Raw genomic sequence first — 7,467 nt, forward strand, 5'->3', positions numbered from 1 at the left:
ATGGAAATTTCCAATAAACTGAAGAACTTTGGTGAATAAAGGAAAGGAAAGACAACTGATTGGCTTTCCTGGAGACAAGGGAAGGATAAATTCACAGGGGGCTGGGAAGGAGGCCTAGATACAATGGGAGAAATTTCTAAGACAAAAGGATACTTAGGATTAGATAATATCTACTACTCCTAAATTAACTGAGATAATTAAGTACTTGAAGGTTTATTGTTTTGTCTAAGACAAACCTAATAATCCTATCTGATGATTCAGAGGTGCCTGAGGGTTTCATAAAACAAAGTTGTCACTTTGTACAAATTATTGGGGCTTCAAGCTACCAATAATCTCTCACTTATTTCTATAACAGGAATTGTATCCTCTCCTTGTCTCATTAATCCTCTATTCATTCTTTTTGAGCTCTGCTCTTGCCTTTTGGAAAGACTCAGTATTACTGGAAACAGAAAGTTAGCGCATCATCTGGGACCCAGCTGTATCAAATTATAATCTTGGTATCTCTAAATTATTTTATTGGCAAGACAAGGAAAATAAAAAAAAACATTTATTGCATGGAAACAAACATTTATTATGTGCTTACTGTTTGCTAATCACCACTAATGTACTGAGGATACAAATAGAAACAAAAAGAAAAACACCTATCTGTAAGGAGATAATATGCTTATGGGAGGAGATAAGATTTAAAAGACTAAAATAGTGACAGATTGAAAGGGAGAAAGATAATTGAATGGGTGAGTAATAGTAAAGTCCTGAGAGGTAGAAATACAGCTGGGAGGAGGATGAAGCATGGTCAACTTCATCCTATTCACAGAAAAAATTCACCAATGAAAGGAGAGGGACAGCATCCAGTATGAACAGATGTTCCAGAGTGAAAAAGAACATGAATCACAGTGATGAAGTTTGGAGAGTCAGGAGCCCAGCAAGGAAGTGAATAAAGTATGCTTGCCCTAAGCCCTGCCCATAATGGTTGTCCTTAAAAGGAACCCTCCACTGGACTAAAGTCACGAGATGTGCTCAAGTAGGGTATCTCCCTTTGGGTGTTTAAAATATTAGTTTAGGACTAATAAAATTCAATTTGTTGTTATACTTAAATATGTCTCTTTGTTGCTTCTTCTAGCTGACCTTATTTTTCTCTCTGGGACCAAGCAGAACAAGTTTAATCCCTTTTCCACATGATAGCCCTTCAAATATTTGAAGACAGTTATTGTTTTCCCTATAGGTTTTTGCATCTTATGACTGAATATCTACAGTTCCTTCAACTGTTTCTTCCAATCTTTCTCTATATTTTTTCATTCCAGAGTGCTTTATTGAGGGCACTTATGAAATCTACTTTTTAGACATCTGTTCATAAAGATTTTAAGAATCTCATTGCCTGTAGGCAAAAAACAGGCTAATAGAGCCCTTGAGGTTCTTTACACTGCTCTGTTTCTATAAATGCAGTTTTTTTTATTTTAAATTTTTATTTATTTGCCATGGTTCCAAGATTCATGTTCTTTCCCTCCCCTTTTTCCCTCCCCCCTCCCAGAGGTGACAAGCAATTCCACTGGGCTAACATGTATTATTACTCAATACCTATTTCCATATTATTTGTTTTTTTTTTATTTTAAACATTTATTAATATTTATATTTTTAAAAAGTTAACATGGTTGCATGATTTATGCTCTTACTTTCCCCTTCACCCACTGAATTCCCCCCTCCCCTGGCTGATATGCATTTCCACTGGTTTTAACATGTGTCATTAATCAAGACCTATTTCCAAATTGTTGATAGTTGCTTTGGTGTGGTACTTTCGATCCCCAATCATGTCCTCATCAACCCATGTATTCAAGCCCTTGATTTTCTTCTGTGTTTCCTCTCCTGCTGTTGTTCCTCTTAATGTGGGTAGCGTTCTTTTCCATAAATCTCTCAGAATTGTCCTGGATCATTGTATTGCTGCTAGTACAGAAGTCCATTGCATTCTATTTTACCATAGTATATCAGTCTCTGTGTACAGTGTTCTTCTGGCTCTGCTCCTTTCACTCTGCATCAATTCCTGGAGGTCTTTCCAGTTCACATGAAATTCAGCCAGTTTATGATTCCTTTTAGCACAGTAGTATTCCATCACCAGCATATACCACAATTTGTTCAGCCATTCCCCATTTGAAGGGCATGCCCTCATTTTCCAGTTTTTTGCCACCACAAAAAACGCGGCTATAAATATTTTCGTGCAAGTCTGTTTATCTATGATCTCTTTGGGGTACAATCCCAACAATGGTATGGCTGGATCAAAGGGTAGGCATTCTTTTATAGCCCTTTGAGCACAGATCCAAATTGCCATCCAGAATGGTTGGATCAGTTCACAGTTCCACCAGGAATGCATTAATGTCCCAATTTTGCCACATCCCCTCCAACATTCATTACTCTCCCCTTCTTTCATTTTAGCCATTCTTCTAGGTGTGAGGTGATACCTCAGAGTTGTTTTGATTTGTATTTCTCTAATTATTAGAGATTTAGAACACTTTCTCATGTGCTTATTGATAGTTTAATTTCTTTATCTGAAAATTGCCTATTCATGTCTCTTGCCCATTTATCAATTGGGGAATGGCTTGATTTTTTTATACAATTGACTTAACTCCTTATATATTTGAGTAATTAGACCTTTGTCAGAGTTTTTTGTTATACAGATTTTTTTCTAGTTTGTTGTTTCCCTTCTGATCTTGGATACACTGTTTTGGTTTGTACAAAACCTTTTTAGTTTTATATAATCAAAATAATTTATTTTATATTTTGTTATTTTCTCTAACTCTTGCTTGGTTTTAAAATCTTTCCTTTCCCAGAGATCTGACAAGTATACTATTCTGTGTTCCCTTAACTTATTTATAGTTTCCCTCTTTATATTCAGGTCATTCACCCATTCTGAATTTATCTTGGTGTAGGGTGTGAGATGTTGATCTAAACCTAATCTCTCCCATATTGTTTTCCAAATTTCCCAACACTTTTTGTCAAATAGTGGATTTTGTCCCCAAAATTGAGCTCTTTGGGTTTATCATATATTGTCTTGCTGACATCACTTACCCCAAGTCTATTCCACTGATCCTCCCTTCTGTCTCTTAGCCAGTACCATACCATTTTGATGACCACTGCTTTAGAGTATAGTTTAATATCTGGTACTGCTAGGCTCCCTTCCTTCACATTTTTTTTCATTATTTCCCTTGATATTCTTGATCTTTTGTTATTCCAAATGAACTTTGTTATAGTTTTTCCTAATTCAGTGAAAAAGTTTTTTGGTAGTTTGATGGGTATGGTGCTAAATGGGTAAATTAATTTGGGTAGAATGGTCATTTTTATTATGTTAGCTCATCCTACCCATGAGCAATCAATATTTTTCCAATTGTTTAGATCTAGTTTTAATTGTTTGGAAAGTGTTTTGTAGTTGTTTTCATATAATTCCTTTGTTTGTTTTGGTAGATAGATTCCTAAGTATTTTATATTGTCTAGGGTGATGTTAAATGGTGTTTCTCTTTCTACCTCTTGCTGCTGTGATGTGCTGGAAATAATATAGAAATGCTGATGATTTATGTGCATTTATTTTGTATCCTGAAACTTTGCTAAAGTTGTTGATTATTTCTACAAGCTTCTTAGTTGATTCTCTAGGATTTTTTAAGTAGACCATCATATCATCTGCAAAGAGTGAAAGCTTAGTCTCCTCATTGCCTATTTTAATACCCTCAATTTCTTTTTCTTCTCTAATTGCTACTGCTCGTGTTTCTAGTACAATGTTAAATAATAGAGGAGATAATGGGCATCCTTGTTTCACTCCTGATCTTATTGGGAAGGCTTCTAATTTATTCCCATTGCATATGATGCTTGTTGATGGTTTTAGGAATATACTGTTTATTATTTTTAGGAAAGGTCCTTCTATTCCTATACTTTCCAGTGTTTTCAATAGGAATGGGTGCTGTATTTTGTCAGAGGTTTTTTCAGCATCTATTGAGATAATCATGTGATTTTTGTTTGTTAGACTGTTGATATGGTCAATTATGTGGATGGTTTTCCTTATGTTGAACCATCCTTGCATTCCTGGTATAAATCCCACCTGATCATGGTGGATGATCCTCTTGACACTTGCTGGAGTCTCTTTGCTAGTATTCTATTTAGGATTTTTGCATCTATGTTCATTAGGGAGATTGGTCTGTAGTTTTCTTTCTCTGTTTTTGATCTACCTGGCTTTGGAATCAGTACCATATTTGTGTCATAAATGGAATTTGGTAGGACTCCTTCTTTGCTTATTATATCAAATAATTTGGGTAGTATTGGGATTAGTTGTTCTTTGAATGTCTGATAGAATTCACTTGTGAATCCATCAGGCCCTGGAGATTTTTTCTGAGGGAGTTTTTGATGGCTTGTTCAATTTCTTTTTCTGATATGGGATTATTTAGGTATTCTATTTCTTCTGCTGTTAATCTAGGCAGTTTATATTTTTGTAAATATTCATCCATATCTCTTAGATTGCTATATTTATTGCCATATAATTGGGAGAAATAATTTTTAATGATTGCCTTAATTTCCCCTTCATTAGAGGTGAGGTCTCCCTTTTCATCTTTGATACTGTCAATTTGGTTTTCTTCTTTCCTTTTTTAAATTATATTTACCAGTACTTTGTCTATTTTATCTGTTTTTTCAAAATACCAGCTTCTAGTCTTATTTTATAAATGCAGTTTTCTACTTGTGTGATGTTCCAGGTAAAGTCTTTCTACTTTCTGATTCTGCAGTAAGTAATTAGCTTGATTTTTTGCAAAGAGTGCATCTTATCAAACATGTAAGAATGTGGTGAGCTTATTTCCAGCCCTCAGTAAACTGAGGAATGGTCTTTGTGGTGATAGTAGGCTTGTGAATGATTACAGTGGATATAGAAATGACACAGGGATTGATGAACCATAACTCAATTCTCATACAGGTCCATCTATTCCCCCTACAGGTACTTTTCTTTCCCCTAGCAACTTTTGAATGAGGACTATTGTTAGATCCCAGGTGGAAGAGGAGAAGCTGTTTTATTTTTCCCCACTAAAGCTCAACTTCCCTTGCTCCTCCTCCCTTCACCTCAAACCTTACAGAACTCCTCACCTCTCTTTCTTTTGTGTTTATTCTTTTCTGATCCTTTAGGGATGAATATTTGGCCAGAAATGGCCTAAGTGTCTGGTAAGACTGGTAAATTCATTTGAGCAATTAAAGGTCCTATCAACCTGAACCAGTAGCAGCAGCAGCAGCAGTCAGCTATATTGAGGAGGCAAGAAAATAGCCTAATGACTTGTTTGACACAGTCCAATAATAGACTGACATAACCTGAAACAATATGCACTGCGTAGAGCCAAAACAGCTGAGCAAGGGATCTGTTTGTCTATTGCTAATGCTATTCACTCATATTAAACATGATGGGGACATTCCAAAAGGAAAAAAAAAAGAATACACATGACTAGGTATGCTTTGCATGTGCCTTGGTATTTCAAATTTGAGGTTATTCTTGGAAAGGAGTTTGAGTAGGTAGGAAATGAAGTGAGATGGTGCTCTCTAATGGGAAGTACTTTTTAATAGCTTGTTTCACTGTTATTTCTTCTTAGTATATATCACTTTATAAAAGCCAATTGATGTCAGCTGGTTAATCAATATGAGAGGATGGCAATCAGCCAGTCCACAAGCCTTTTTAAGTATTTGCTATATTAGCAAAATTGTGATGAGTGCTGGGCATACAAAGAAAAGCACTTTTTGTGAGGGGCTCATATTTTAATGAGAGACACAACATGTAAATAATTGTGTGATAGTTTATTAAGTCAAAATGAGCTTTGAATATTCAGTTATTTAGATGAGATAAGCAGAAAGGGTTAACAAGATCTCTCTTAGGTTTTGGAAGAAAATTCATTTCATCTTCCCAATTAGCAACAGTCAGAACCTTTTAAGCCAATGGGATATTTGGCAGATAATACTGATTCAGTGCACAAAGAGCACTTAAGACAAGTTTTCTAGCAAGGACATGAAAACACATGGACTATTTCAATTACAAATATATTATTCTCAAAAATTGTTTCTATTGTTTTGGAAGGCAAACTAATGCACCAAAAACAGACACCCAGAAGCCAAATTATAGAAATCATTACCTTTATTACTGACCAGCAGGGCAGCCCCAGAGGGGAGTTGCATGGATGCAAGTGGTAGGTGCAGAATTTATGGAGGAAAAGTTTTCAATTAGCAATAATCGCTCCTCGGTTAGACCTCATTGGCTACTATACTGCCACTGCGCAAAGCTAGAATTTATGGAGGAACAGGAAAGCATGTCAAAGGATGGGGATTAGTAGTATTGAACAAAGCATACATGTGTGTCCATATTGGGATTCTGCAGAGCAAGCAAATAATAAATCACAGAGGTAGGGACTATTTATACTTTTAGCGATTTCTCAGGCTTCCAGTGTTTATCAGTGGGGTGTGTGTGTGTGTGTGTGTGTGTGTGTGTGTGTGTGTGGGTATGTGTGTAGGTATATGTCCTGCCATAAATTTAAACCCAGGGTGCACTGTGTCTGAGTCCCTGGGGTTAATTGAAGCTTTCAGAGGAGACTATCAGATACTGCTTGGAAATATGGTTTTTGTCTCCTTCTCTACAGTCTTCTTGGACATGTCTGGGATTGTGAGTTTTTGTCTACTTCACTATTAAGGATTCTGGCAAAGAATTTGGATTTGGATAATAAATAATGTCTACTTTCATTCACTTAGGCACATTTAAAGCTACTTAGAATGTGTATGTGTATGTGAGAGAGAGAAAAAAAAGAGATCAAACCATGTCATCACCATATATATATATATATATATATATATATATATGTTTTTCTCCCATTTATTTTTTTCCTCACCCTTCTTGATAGTTGGAGGCAAAAATTATATTATTTGTATTTATACCTGCATATTGAATATTCTTTTTTTTAACCCTGGCCTTCCATCTTAGAAGTCTTTTTATTGGTTCCAAAGCATAAAAGTGTTTAAGGGCTGGGCAATGGGGGTTGTGTCTTCCCCAAGGTCACACATCTAGGAAGTGTTTAAGGTCACATTTGAAATAGGAGTTCCCATATCTAGGCCTGACTATAAGTCCACTGAGATATCTAGCTGCCCCCTGAATTTTTTTAAAAGGGACATACTAGAACGATGAGTTATTTTTATTACTTTAATTCCTAGCAAAATTCTAGATTGTGTTTTCCCCCAGTTCTCTGGTATGCAAAATGTGATTATCTATTTCGGTGATTTTCTAGATTTTCTTCTAATCAATGTACATTTTGGTATCTGTCAAAAGATAAGGGATTTTAGTCCCTTTAATTTCATAATTCTAAACTGTTTTCCAAAATGCTTGTACTGATTTATAGCTCCACCAACAATGCACTAGCTTGCCAATCTTCGCATTACTCTGCCAACATTGATATTTCCATATTTTATTATCTTTCCCAG

At 35.6% G+C, this 7,467-nt stretch overlaps 1 pseudogene; it reads right to left on the reverse strand.

Annotated features, from left to right (window-relative positions):
• Positions 1–6,158: 6,158 nt before the first annotated feature.
• LOC123253188 lies at positions 6,159–6,283 on the reverse strand (annotated as a pseudogene).
• Positions 6,284–7,467: the final 1,184 nt, after the last annotated feature.

This window comes from Gracilinanus agilis, chromosome 6, assembly GCF_016433145.1.
Source record: "Gracilinanus agilis isolate LMUSP501 chromosome 6, AgileGrace, whole genome shotgun sequence".
Classification (NCBI taxonomy): domain Eukaryota; kingdom Metazoa; phylum Chordata; class Mammalia; order Didelphimorphia; family Didelphidae; genus Gracilinanus; species Gracilinanus agilis.